The following is a 14,757-nucleotide window of genomic DNA, read 5'->3' as shown; positions in this document are numbered from 1 at the left end:
ATTTCCGCATGGATCTCTTCCCTACAGGTTCCCTGTGCAGCTCTCGTCCGCTTCTTTCTCCCATTCCTGAGGTCAACCACAGTTCCTCAGTTGCTGGCTACAAATCATGCCCTCCTTGAGGCCATGGTTCAAAGTCTCTCTGCTCACCCTGCTCCCTCCCATGGTCACTCTTCTCGCCGATGCCATCGGTCATCGCCTAGATCTCCTGGACCTTGATCGCTTCCTCAGGACATCCTTCTTTAAAGCTGATGTTGCCATCCACCGGCCTCATCCTCATCAGTCGGCTCCTCCTCAGTCCACTTCCTACGCTCCGATCAGGAAGAAAGCTCGTCGTCAGTGCGCCCAAGATATCCTTGACGGCTCCAGCGATTCGTCTGCCCCACTTCCCTTCTCTGAAGTGAAGACCTACTGGTCGGTTATCTTCTCTGCGGAAAGTGACGATTCCTCTCATTGTTCCATAGCAAACCATGAACTCTCATCCATCTCTCCTGAACTCGCCCATGCCCTCTACCGGCCAGTGTCAGCATCCGAACTCCGTTCCGCGTTCACTACCCTGTCTACCAGTACTGGTCCTGATGGTGTCAGTGCTCGTTATATCCGTAGTGTACGGGTGGACTGATCTTCTAGTCTGGCTCGATCGCCTTCCTAACACGCTGGTGGGGGCTTACACAATATTAATCACCAAAAAAGACTCACCGGGTGACTTTAGGCCAGTCACAGTTGCCTCTGTAGTGCTCCGGACGTTCCACAAGCTGCTTGCCCATCGGATCCAAACCATCCTTGCCTTCTACTTCAGACCTGTGGACGGGTGTGCAGAGAATGTATTCCTTCTATCCGCTCTCTTGGCCGAATCGCGCTGCCTCTCCCAACCCCTCTTCCTGGCTTCTCTCGACCTTCAAAAAGCTTACGATATGGTCTCCTTCCTACAGGCCCTCCGCTCCAAAGGTTTCCCTCCTTCTTTTCTCGACTACATCAAATTTCTCCAGGGTTCCGCCTTCACTGACCTGCGGTTCGATGGTCGCTCGTCTCTTCCCCTCCCGTGGTGCCCACCAGGGTGACCCTCCTCTCTCCTTTTCTGTTCAACGCCGCCCTGGACGGCCTCTTCCAAAATCTCCCCTCCCATATTGATTTTAAACTTCAAGTTCTTTCGGTTAACGGTCTTGCCTTCACCGATGATCTTCTGGTCGCCTCAAGCTCCTCAGGCCTCCCCAGTCTCCTAAATCTTGCTGGGAACTTTTTCTCTTCCAACGGTCTCAAAATTAACCACTCCAAGTCTTGGACTCTCTCTCATTGGTTCCATCTGGTCGTGATAAGAAATTAAAAATCGTCCACTCAAAATTCTCTGTCAGCTCAGCTCCCTCTCAAGATGTCTCCACTCTCTATCGTTACCTTGGTATCCATTTCACTCCCGAAGGGCGGTGCTCGCCAGGCAGCACTCACCAGCTCTACCTCGACCGACTGAAAAGTGCACCTCTCAAACCACAGTAAAGGCCCTTCATCCTGAAGTCCTTCCTCCTCCCTAGGTTCTATCACCATCTCCCTCTAGGGAGACTCACTGCTGGAACACTCAACAGGTTTGACGTTCAAATCCGGTCCGCTGTCCGTGGCTACGCCTTACGCCTGATGTCCCTACTGCCTTCTTCCACGCTGACGTAGTGGACGGTGGCCTAGGAATGCGGTCGCTCAGTTGGTGCATCCCTCTGTACAAAAAGCTCCGCTTAGAAAGATTTTCGAAATCAATTTCCTCTCATCAGCTCTTCTAAAAATCCCAATGAACAGAACTGAATAAAACCTCTACTCTCCTCAAGGATGGTCCAACTTTTCTCTCCTCCAAAAACTGTCTCCGGAGCCGGTGGTCTTCGCTGCTCTACTCCTCCGTCAGTGGTATGGCTTTCCTTGGGTCTAATAAAGCCCGCTCTCAGCATAGGTGGATTAGTGATGGTACGCGTCTGCTTTCTGGGTTCGAGTTCATAAATCTGCTACACACACGGCTGAATGCCCTTCCAACATTATCTAGGACTACTTGCGGCCGTTCTGGTTCTCGGAACTGCTGGGGTGGCTGTTCTGCCGTGGAATCCCTCGCCCATGTTGCCCAGCGATGTCACTGCACTCATGGTGTGCAGATCAAGCCCATGATGCCGTTCTCAACATTGTTAAAGATCGTCTAGTAAAGAAAGACTGGGATGTTATTCTAGAGCCCCGGTTTCAAACATCGGAAGGACTGCGCAAACCAGATCTTCTCTGCCACAAGAATGCTGAGGTCATCTTGGACGCCCAAGTAGTAGGACATGGATACCCTCTCGACGTGAGCCACCGAAGCAAGAGATACTATGCCTCCAACTCCAAACTCATGAATGTTGTCCAAGACAAGCTCAAGTGCAGCCGCGCCACAGTATCTTCCATCACTCTCTTTCCGTGGTGTCTGGAGCCCGTCGTCTGCCTCGTTCCTGTCCAGGCTGGGGCTATCGGCCTCCGACTTAAATTCTCGCTGTCCATACCCTACAAGGGACCCAAACGTGCTGGAGGGTCCACCAACGTATGACTTTACCCGGTTGCTCAAGTGATTCGCTGTTATGGTACTCGTTTACGGCTGTATTGTTTGTTAGGCTACCACGGCCATTAGAATAGTGGGAATGTGTTAAAAAAATAATAAAAAAATAATGAATAGAAATACCAAAACTGGATATTAGAAGTGCTGTATTAGTTTGAGAAAAGTGCTAGTGGATAAGTGGAGGATCTATATATATACTGGTCCTCATATAAGGTGAAAGATATGATATTTATTACTAAGTGTTTTAAGTGCCTGATATACGGGCACATATCTAGGAATTGTAAAGCCAAATTAACAAGTGCGCATTGTGCAGGAATCGGTCACCTCTTCAAGAACTGCCCTCTCAAACAAGAGGTCCAAGATGTGCTAACTGTAAAAGGAAGTATAAGAGTGCTGATCATTAGTTGTGTAGTAAGGACTGTCTTGAGTACAAATGATTTTTACAAGCAAGAAATAGAATTCAATAGAGATAGTTCCGATAATAGAATGGTACAGTGTTTAAAGACATTACAGATTAATGGTCAGCGCTCTTACCAAGTAGCATTACAACTTGCTGAGAGAGCGAGAAAAGAGGGCTGTGAGTGTTTCCTTGTACGGAAGCCTTAATTTTAGATCGTAGTAAAACAGTTTAAAAATAAAGCTCCTGGAAACATTTAAATATTTATAGAAGTCGTTAAGACATAGAAAAATAACCAAATTTGTTATTGAGTTCATACAACTCATGATGTTTAGAAGGATTATTTCCAGATTGTTATAAAACAGCCTTGCTGAAAATCTTGATAAAGATGCCCATGATCCACGGTCGTACAGGACTATTGCAATGTTGCCGTTCTTAGGGAACCTTTCAGAGAGAATGGCTATAAAAAGAATAAATAGATATCTGTTGAATAGGCAAGATTCTGGTAGACAATTTGGCTTCAAGGAGGAGAAATCTGCAGAAGATTCCATTTCGTACATTGGTATATAACATCCGGCCCTTGGAATATTTGTGAACTTTAGCGGAGCCTTTGATCTTTTTTGGAAAGTATATTTCTCAGATTGAGAGATATAAACTGCCCTTGGAATCTATATCATCTTGTCCGTAGCTATTTGAAGAAGGGAGTTGTAGTAGTAGTACTAAATATGTATCTAGAAAAAAGAAATTGAAGGATACCTCCACAAGGATCTATATTCGGCCTATGGTGTGGAATTATGTCCTGGATTCGTTTTTGAATGAAGAATAGTGTTAGGAAGATATAATAGCTTATGCGGAGTGCAATGTAGTTTATGGAGATTCCAGGCTACAAATTGAGAGAAAAAGACAGGAGGTTTTCGAGAGAATATGTGAATGTATATGTCTAAGGTGGCACCTGGACTAACGTCCATCTCCACCAGTGTCCTCTGTACTAATACTTAGTACCATTACTACCAGATCATAGATCTGTTAGTCCTGTTATTACAGCGACATAAGGTAAAGAAGGAGAAAAAACGATTTGAAAAAGAGAACTTAAGGATGTGGCATCAAAGATTGAATGCTGCAAATGTGGGAAGAATTACATATACAATGTTACCATAAGTAAATATAATGGAAAAAAATGAACGTTGGCCGCCAATGGGCGTGTATCAGAGTATGGTCGTGACGGGACATGGATTAAAATCAAGAATATATCAGATAGGCATGGTTGATAACATGAGTTGTAGACGCGATAAAATTGAAACCAGTGAGCATATAATGTATGATTTTTTTCCCTTATATATGATGTGTAGGAATCTTTTTAAAAGATAGGTGATCTTATCGAGTTGCAGAGGCTCTTTGAAGATTGAGTGTTTTATTTCTTTTATAAACTATATAACTGGAGTTGTTAGAATTCGACATGTGTAAATATATTATATAACGTATACATGATTTTAATTGTAAATAGTATATACATGGAGATTCTATTCCGTTTTGTATATGGTGTAAATGATGTTTGTACGCAATGTGTATATATGTTGTAAATAGAGGTTTTAGTGGATTTTAAATTGATATGTAAAAGTGAGATTGCTTGAGACAAAGGCACATATAATAAAATTAAATTATATATATAGTAGAAGAACCCGTGGTAGGGGCAATAACCCTTTATGATTGTTTTACTTGTTCAACCGGTAAGGGGACTAACTGATCTAAAAAAATTGTTTTAATGTAAACATGGTTTAATATACATGGGTATGCAAAACTTAAGGACCAACACTATTTCTAAAGGTTACAACCACAAAATCTTTACTTAAGATATTCTTTACTGATGAGAGTAGATTCAGTCTCAGCAGTTAATCTGGCACACGGTATCACCCCGCGAACATCACTGAAAGGGATCGATATGGCGGTCGAGGTTTTCCGGTCTGGGGTGGCGTTATCTTGGATGAACGTACACGACTCCAGATACTGGAAGGCGGTACTGTAACCGGCGCACGCTACTGTACTGAGGTAATCCTTCCCTATGTGCGTCTGTTCCGAGGTGCCATCGGCCCACCCTGAGTTGGTGTTTATAACACCACACCCCCATCGCACTGCAGCTGTTGATATGCTTTTGGAAAGTGAGGTCATTGTTCGTATGGATTGGCCTGCACACGTTCCATAGATCTAAATCCCATCGAACGCATATGGAACCGTCTGGGGCGACGCCTAACGGCACGTTAACACCTACCAAAAAATGTTCACCAGCTGAAGATGGCGCTGACAGAGGAATAGACGATATTACCGAAAGAACTTATCAACAACATTGTTGTAAGTGTGGACAGGCTGTGCAAAGCTTGCATCGACATTAGGGGGTGGCCATATCTCCTACTGAGGACCACCTCGTCCCGTTGTTCCATCTTTGGCAGTGATGCATCTGTATCATGGCAGCCAGTGCTTTGTTGCCATTTATGAATAAAGTCCCTCTGTACCGTTTTGTTTCCGTTGTGTCGGTGTTGTTGCCTTTATTTCGTACCTCACGATGTTCCTTTTGTATGCTTTCCCATATTCAGGCCACTCCTATGAGAAGCTACAGATGAAAACCTGACTGGTCCTTAAATTTTGCACACCAGTGTAGTTACTGTTGATGAGGGAAAGCTCAAACGCATAAGTTAATATGATGATTTGGTTGGACAACCATCATAATCTCAAGCTTGACTACCTGCATCACACATCTGTTGTCTTACCCTGTGCACAAACTCATTATATTGTACCTTCCTGTCCTTACAGGATATGTTTCTGTTCTGCTTATAGACTATTTTTTTACATGTAACTTTTTTTATATGTAGCATCCATTTGCTTTGTAAACCTCTGGCAATTTCTGTGTTGAGAATAAAGATTTGTTTATTAGGCAAGGTACATCACATTTTGCCTACACGAGCCGTGAGACAAGGAGACCCCTGGTCTATTTTTTATATCAATTGCTAAAAATACTCTACAGGGATGGGACACACTTAAATAGAAGGGGTGCAAGAATATTTGCCGATGCTATCGAGGCAGTGGTAGGTTGGTCGGAAAACATCTAGCTGGAGGGTGGGGGACACAGACTAATAGGTTAACAATGGATGCAGGCAGAGGTGAAAGTGATTCTTGCACTGCTTCTATTGCAGCAATAGCCTGGAAAGCAAGGTGTCTGGGATTTCAGGCCCTACTGTGGTCATCATGGAACAAGTAAATACGTAGGCTGTGTTAGGGTAACTAAGAGTAAGAACTTCTGCATGTATATACTTGCCTGTTAACTAATCCTAGAGGCATTTTAAAAAAATTACGCGTTTGCCAAGCACGTGCGTTATCGGGTTTTACGTGAAACATCCTTTGATTGCAACAATGCAAATATTTGTTGTTGCGGTCGTATGACAAATACTTGTATAGTTGCAATAATACTATTCAACAAATGGCTACAATCAAATGGGTAATTAGGCTATTCGCTTGGATTTCACTAACATCTTCCTAAGGATATCTTAACGGTCACAAAAAATTTACCCACTCTAATGACACTATTAATGAGTGCTCGGCACAGTCTAGTAATGGGAGCTTGGGAAGTGCCTCTGGCGGAATCAGCGGATGATTTACTTCCGTGATGACTCATTTTTCGTGCCCGATCAGATTTACTCGGTTGATGCCCTCAAGGATGTTTCACATCAAAAAATTTGAAGTACTGATTAAGTCATCAATCGCAGACATTGTAGGAATATCGGAGACATGGTGTCACGCTGACATAGCGATGTTGAATGTGAATATGTGGAATGCAATGTTTACAGGAAGGGGATGAGGGGGTTATGCAAGCATATCTGATCTAAGGCAGGGCACCAGTCGACAGGGTGGACGACGGTGGAGTTAGTGTGTGCTATATAAGCACTGGGACACCAAAATTGAGAATAGAACTGTGTTATAGGCTCAATGATTGTGATCAGTATATCACACGGCTATACAGGGAAATAGAGTGGGAGAGAAAATCAAAATGTCTTATAACGGGCAATTTTAACTTTCCAGATGTTGACTGGAATTTGTTAATTGGTCACTGACACATTAACAGGACTATTAGCATTAGTAGAGGCATACGATGCAACAAAGCAAGCTTATGCATCATTACCCAAAAAAAAAAAAAAAAAAAAGAAGAAACCGCTCCCATTTCACCCCTCCATTCGTTCCAAATACCTGTCCAGCTCATCTTTAAATTTATTTAGACTATCAACTTCCACAACAAAGGATGGAAGTCTGTTCCACCAATCAACTACCCACTGGCTAAAGGCAAACTTCCGCAGATCTATCCTGCAACTGTCTTTCCTCAATTTGAATTTATGCCCTCTCATGTGATTATTCTGAGCAAGAGGAAGAATCCCATCAGCGTTGAGCATACTTAAACCATTCAAGGCTTTATACACCTCAATCAGATCACCTCGCAGGTGCCTAGTCTCCAGACACTAATGTGCAAAGCTTAAGCCTTTCTTCGTAAGAGCAACCCTTTGTTCTGTTCACTAATCTTGTTGCCCTTCTTAAGATGAGGACTCCAGACCTGTGTACAGTACTCAAGGTATTGCCTTATACAAGGGAATGATAACCTCCTTATCCCTGCTAGAAAAATTCCTGTATATCATTGACCAGACACCATTAGCTACTCTTGTAGACCGTCTCTGCACTGCTCAGAAAACTTCATATCTGCCTGCACAATTACCCTCAGGTCCTTTTCGTTTTCTACCATTGTCAGTGCTATAAGGCTACATTTATACCAGCAATCTCATATGCTGCTCCAATTGGTTCCACAAGACAGCCATGGCCGTAAATAAAAGAATTCTTGATTCAATCCTAACAATAATCCGCGCATTAGGACTGTCAGTACGCAGGCGCTCCAGGTGCTGGCGGGGGTTCTCCCGCTTGACCTGGAGATTGTCAGTTGTGGCCTGTCATACTACCTATCTAAAGGGATGCCAGTCACATTCATGGGGTACACCATCGAACCTACAAATGACAGAAAGACCGAAAAGACCCGATTATTGGGGCATCTGAAACAAGAATGGCAAACCCGCTGGACAAACAACACCAAAGGAGAAGTGACAAGGAAATTTCTTCCGGACATATACTACTTTTACCCTAAATCACCGCCTTGGCTCCACCCAGGACTGCACTCCATTTACCTCTTGATGGGTCACGGACCTTTCAATGAAAAACTTGCAGCCTTTCGGCTTGTGGAGGACCCACATTGTCCATGTGGGGAACGCAAGAGCTGGCAACATTTGATGCACCAATGCTCACTGTACGACGACCTACGTGGAATCCTGATCACCAGACTAACTTACTTACCTCAGGACCGGGAACACCATCTCCTGGACAGCCTCGATGAATATAGTGCGCTCGCCAAATTGTCACAAGACTTATTTTCAAGGAGGAGAACACAAATTGCAATCAATGATGCACGCCGTTAGCCCAGGGATCCCTGCACATGAGCATCCAAACTGAACCAGACTATGACCGTTATGGTGAGACCTCACTCTCTCTCTCTCCCAGGATTGAACATCCATTGCAAATGATAGACGATCCGTCACCATCTGTGCGGACTGCTACTAGACAATGATCTCTCTGGACGGGACTCTTTATCCCATGTGCGACGCAACGACTGGACCACATGACCACAGCAGCTCTGCTGCAGCCCGCCGCCTGGCGTTCTGAACTGGGCGCCCTTTCCCATTTCATTTTAAAACCCCATTCCTAGGCAGGGAGGGGGAAGAAATGGGCCTCTGTCTCATCCCTTCCCCTGCCTCCCCCTTCTTCCCCTGGTGGGGCTTGCTCCACTGACACTCCTGGGATCGCCTTCTCTTTCCTTCCCATACTTCTACCTGTTCCCCCCAATCTTCAGTCATCCCCCACTCTACCTTTACCGACCGACCGTTAATATCCCAACTGCAAGTTTCTAAACTTCAATGTGAAAAATTAGCCTAACCTTCATTTAAAACCTACCCCGGCCTTATCTAAACCTCTAGCGTCTACCCCATTTTTTTTTTTTTAAACATAGGCCCCTAGCCACTGAAATCTCAGGAAATTAGGTGGCAGGGCCTGCCAGAGTAAATAATGTAATACTGGTGTACTTGGTCTGCCTCCACGGGGCCGAGTGTGGGCTACGTTGGGCCTCAGTAGGGGTCCAGCGGCTAAATGACCAGATGAACAACGGTACACGACAGAACACATATACAAAATCCATACACTTTTAAATCTCTGGCCTCAATAGTGTTCTTTCACATGACAATGTATACTACGCAGAGATGGGGGGGAACCCCTGGTGCCGTTTGACACGAATAAACTTTACACTGTCAGTGCAGTACCACAGAGTTGTTACGCTACTGTGGGGTTACTTCTTCCAATATGTAATACTTTACATTTATCACCGTTAAACTTCATTTGCCACCTCTCAGCCCATCTGTTCAACTTTTCAAGGTCCTGTTGCTGCAGCTTACTGTAATTAGTGTCCATAAAAACCCTGCCAACCTTCGTATCGTCTGCGAATTTGGACATTAAGCCTGATATGCCATCATCAATATCATTTATAAATACAGAAAACAATGGACCCAACACTGAACCCTGAGGGACTCCACTAATAACATTAGTCCACGAAGAGCAGTGTCCATTGATTACCACTCTCTGACTTCTCCCACTCAACCATCCCTTTATCCATAGCAGCAATTTGCCTCCAGTGCCACACTGCTTAAATTTGTGCAACAGTATCAGAAGCTTTTCTAAGATCCAAATATATGATATCAAAGTTATTCCCTGCATCCATTTCCTTTGGGACCATATCATAATATCCAATGAAATTGGTCAGACAAGACTTCCTCTTAACAAAACCGTACTGCATCCGAGCTATAACTGAAGTCTTGTCTAGATGATCCTGCAAAGGTTTCTTTAACCAGTGCCTCCATTCATTTCCCTGGAACATAAGTTAAACTAACAGATCTATAATTACTTACTTGTGTCGCCCTTTGATCCTCCTTTGTGAATTGGGGTCACAATTGCACATCTCCAGTCCATGGGTACCTCCCCTGAGTCCAACGAAGCTCTCATAATTATGGCTAAGAGTTTGCTTACTTCCTTTGCTGCCTCCTTTAATATAACTGGATAGATCCCATTCACCCCGGATGCCTTTTTTATGTTTATCTTCAACAATTTCTCCTCCACTTTCCTCTCAGTTATTACAAAATCATCTAGCTCACTGCCAGAGTTTAATTCACCTCTGCAATTCCCCTCCCTGAATAACTCCTCATGTGTGATTGTTGATGCAAAATACTCATTTAGTTTGTTAGCCACTTGAGCAAGATCATCAACAGTTGAACCATCAATACGAAGTGGACCAATCTGATTCATCTCTTTCCTTCTGGAGTTTACATAGGAAAAGAACTCTTTGCTGTTTTCTTTGCATCCTTTGCCAAGGATTTCTCATAATCTGCCTTTGCCTGCCTAATCTCCTTTGTGACTTGGTTACAGACCAGCTTATATCTATCATAGACTTCCATGTCACCCATTAATTTATATATATCCCATGCATTTTTCTTCTCTGCCACATGTCCCATTAGTTCATCTGCCATTCATTTAGGCCTAATCCTTGAACAATATTGGAGGCAAATTGCTGCTATGGATAAGGGGATGGTTGAGTGGCAGAAGACAGAGAGAGTGGGAATCAATGGACACTGCTCAACGTGGACTAATGTTATTAGTGGAGTTCCTGAGGGTTCAGTGTTGGGTCCGTTGTTGTTTTCGGTGTTTATGAAAGATATTGATGATGGGATATCAAGTTTAATGTCCAAGTTTGCAGATGATACAAAGGTTGGCAGGGTTGTTAAGGACACCATTGACGCTATGCTGCTGCAACAGGATCTGGAAAGGTTAAACAGATGGGCTGATAGGTGGCAAATGAAGTTTAACATTGACAAATGTAAAGTACTACATATGGGAAACAGTAACCCCAGAGCAACGTATCAACTCTGCGGTACTACACTGACAGTGGTGGAGAATGAAAAGGACCTGGGGGTAATTGTGCAGGCAGATATGAAGTTCTCTGAGCAGTGCAGACGAGCTGCAAGAGTAGCTCATGGTGTCTTGTCAATGATATACAGGAATTTTTCTAGCAGGGATAAGAAGGTGATTATTCCCTTGTATAAGGCAATGGTTAGGCCACATCTTGAGTACTGTATACAGGTCTGGAGGCCTCATTTCAAGAAGGATGTAGAGCTGCTGGAACGAGTACAGAGAAGGGCAACAAGATTAGTGAATGGAACAAAGGGTTGCTCTTACGAAGAAAGGCTTAAGTTTTGCAAATTACAGAGTCTGGAGACTAGGCACCGGCGAGGTGATCTGATAGAGGTGTATAAGGCTTTGAATGGTTTGAGCATGCTCAGTGCCAATGGGATTCTTCATCTTGCTCAGAATAATCGCCTGAGAAGGCATAAATTCAAATTGAGGAAAGACGGATGTCGGATAGATGTGCGGAAATTTGCCTTTGGCCAGCGGGTGGTTGGTTGAACCGACTTCCATCACTTGTTGTTGAAGTTGATAGCCTAATCAAATTTAAGGCTCAACTGGACAGGTATTTCGAGCGAACGGAGGGGTGAAATGTGAGTGGTGTGTTTTTTTTTTTTTTTTTGGCTGATGCTGAATAAGCTTGCTTTCTTGCATCAAATGCCTCTACTAATGCTAATGCTAATATTTCTTAGTTGGTATGTAAAGCCTAGTAACTTCCAAGATTAATTCTTTGAATGCCTCCGATTTTGAATTTGCTGTTGGTAACATCATCAGTTGGTTCCACCGTATAGAATTTAAATACTGTCTCAGATCACTGTAGTCGCCTTTACGAAAGCAAAAACCCTTTCCTTTACCCCTGATGGTAGTTTTACCTCTTTGAGTAAATCCCACTTCAACACACTGTGATTACTGCCACCTCATCATCATCATCAGCTATTTTCAATCCACTGCAGGATGAAGGCCTCTCCAGCAAGTGGTTCCTTTATCTGTAGATTCTTAATGCATGAAGAATCACTACTGATAATCAGATCAAGAGTATTATTCGGTCTAGTTGCCTCCCGAGCGTGCTGATGTAGAAAACAATCATCCAATAAATCCACAAAAGCTTTGCTAGTGTGTGAGTGACCAACCCACAAATTCCAGTCACTATCCGGGAAATTAAAATCCCCATTATAAGATTCTCTGATTTACTGGCCCACTCTATTTCCCTGTAGTTTCTTATTATACTCATTAGTCCTATAGCACACTCCTACTCTCAATTTTGATCTCCCAATGCTTATGTCACACCAAACTGACTCAACACTGCACTGTCCAGCGATGTCGACTGGCTGCACTTCCTTGGATTTTATGTGTTTCTTAACTAATAGCATAACCCTTTCTATCCACTCTGTGCACATTGTACTCCCCCAATACCAGTTCTGCATTAATTATATCTGTATAACACCACGTCTCTGATATCCCAACAATATTCCCCTTTGATGCTTTGAGCAATACCTCAAATTCATCAAATTTATTTACCAAACTCCTAGCATTGGTGTATACCCAAGTATAGATGCACCTGTTCCTATTCTTAGCTACCCTAACACAACTCATGTGTTTACTTGTACCGCAATGACTCCCAGCATTTTCTGAAATACCCTGCATCTTGTTTTCCAGATTTCTGCTCATTCCAATAGAAGTAGTGCAAGAATCACTTTCACCTCTGCCAGTGGCTACTGTTAATCTATTAGTCCTTGTATCCCTACCCACGCTAGCAGTTTTCCGACCCACCTAACACTGCCTCGATAGCATCAGCAAATATTCTTGCACCCTTTCTATTTAAGTGTGTCCCATCCCTGTAGAAGCATTCTCTCCTGTTAACAAGTACAGTCCAGGCTGAAAAAAATTCTACCCTTTGAGCCTTGTACAATCTTTCAAGGGCCGAATTGATCGACAAGGCTCTCATCATATACTGCCTTCTATCGTGTCTGGGCAGAATTGCAGACACTTTCAAATTCAACCGTAATTCACGGATTTTTTTAAACAGTGACCTGTACTTAAGTAATTCCGCCCGTCTCCTATTCTTAATATCAGTGCCAACGTGTACAACAATATCACCTTTTGTGCCCTTAAAAGATGATATCTGCTCTACAACGTCATCAACCCTTTGCAGACTTGTGGATTTATTGGATGACTTTCTACCGCAACATGTTAGATAGGCAAGAAAAAGAATTACTCTTAATCTCGTTACCTGGAGCGATTATTAATTCATTAAGAATTTGCAAGTAAAATACCCACTGGGTGGCAGCAATCACAGTGTACTAATGTGGAATCTAATTAAAGGCATATCCAATTATATTAAGGGAGGCATGAAAAGAGGTAAGCAGCCCCTTAGCCATAATTATGAGAGCATCCTTCGATTCAGCTGAAGGATTTCCAATCCATAGAGGATTGAGGTGTGTATGCTTTGAATGGATTGAGCTAAATGTTAATGGCATTTTCCTCTTGTTGAGACTAAACGCACACACATGAGGGGACATAAATACAAGTCGAGGAAGGATGGTTGCGGGATAGATGTTCGAAAGTTTGTCTTCAGTCCGTAGTCGTTGACTGTTGGAACAGGCTTCCATCTGTTATTGTGTATAGTTTGAATAAATTGAAAGAAGAACTAGACAAATTCATTACTACTTGCATTTGGACTTGCCTGATGATGTTGGCTTTGATTTTTGTGCTGATAAAGTAAATTCATTGGTATTTGCAAATAATTTAGTTGCATCTAAATTATTTGCAAATACCAATTTAGTTGCATCTAATAAAAAAGACTCCACGAGCTACGTGATCGAGCAAATTAGTTTTTTTGAAGAAGTGAGGACTTAACATTAATATCAAAAAAATCATGAACACTTTCTTATTCCTTGGGGCAGAGAAAAAGAAAACCAAGATTGAACAGCTTGGAGTTAATTGGTTTCAGGTAAGAGCAGCGTGGTTTTTTCTCCCGGAAATGCAGATTTTTCTTCCAACAAACAGAAAACCGACCTCAAAACACGCAATTTACAGACAATATGCACTGAGCAACATGGTCTTAGTTGCTGATGCTCCTAAAAAACAACCTTCGCATGGGCAGGTCACGCTTGCCCATACCAAGATTGTTGTCAATAGGAGAGCAATTTAGTGTATTCTCCTGCTTCTAGTTTATATAGGGGACTAATATTCTACGACTGTTTTGATGTGGCCGCAGTGTTCGCCAATTCATTACTCTTACATACCTTTTTCGACATACCTTTCCTGATCCCAAGTGGATGGCTTGGAAAAGCTACATTGGGATCAGGAAAGGTATGTCGAAAGAAAACTCAGAAACAGAATGTAACATCTGCTGGACCCCGTTCAGGAATGGATGAGGATTATATCTCATCCCCAGTAAAGCCTGCAGTATACTTAAAGGGTCTGTATACACTATACATCTCTGGTAATTGTGAGTTTTAATCTAATCGGCTAAGTGTATATCATACATACAACTCAGCAGTGTTTCTGCTGCATTTGTGGCGAATCTCAGATATAGTATTATCTGGGAAGATGGCAGCACATCTGAACGAACAGGCAAGAATTCAGCTTATTCGGCTAAGTTGCCAGCATACAATTGTTGGTAGACAGAAGATAGAGTGGTGACCTTATCCAAATTTTCTTCGTCTTATGTTTTCATGTCTCCTGAGTGAAAGGGAATGCTTGTGCGGGTGACGGCTTGCTGGCA

The 14,757-nt window shown here is 43.0% G+C and overlaps 1 protein-coding gene across 2 annotated transcripts in view; it reads left to right on the top strand.

The window, feature by feature from the left end:
- Positions 1 to 14,757, top strand: part of LOC150090502 (tripartite motif-containing protein 2-like) — a 150,867-nt gene that overhangs the window by 126,390 nt on the left and 9,720 nt on the right. The gene's annotated exons all lie outside the window — the stretch shown is intronic.

Source organism: Mastigoproctus giganteus, chromosome 1, assembly GCF_048544385.1.
Source record: "Mastigoproctus giganteus isolate SK-2022 chromosome 1, ASM4854438v1, whole genome shotgun sequence".
Lineage (NCBI taxonomy): Eukaryota > Metazoa > Arthropoda > Arachnida > Uropygi > Thelyphonidae > Mastigoproctus > Mastigoproctus giganteus.
The sequence above is the reverse complement of the archived record's forward strand: the minus strand, read 5'-3'. Positions and strand labels throughout refer to the sequence as shown.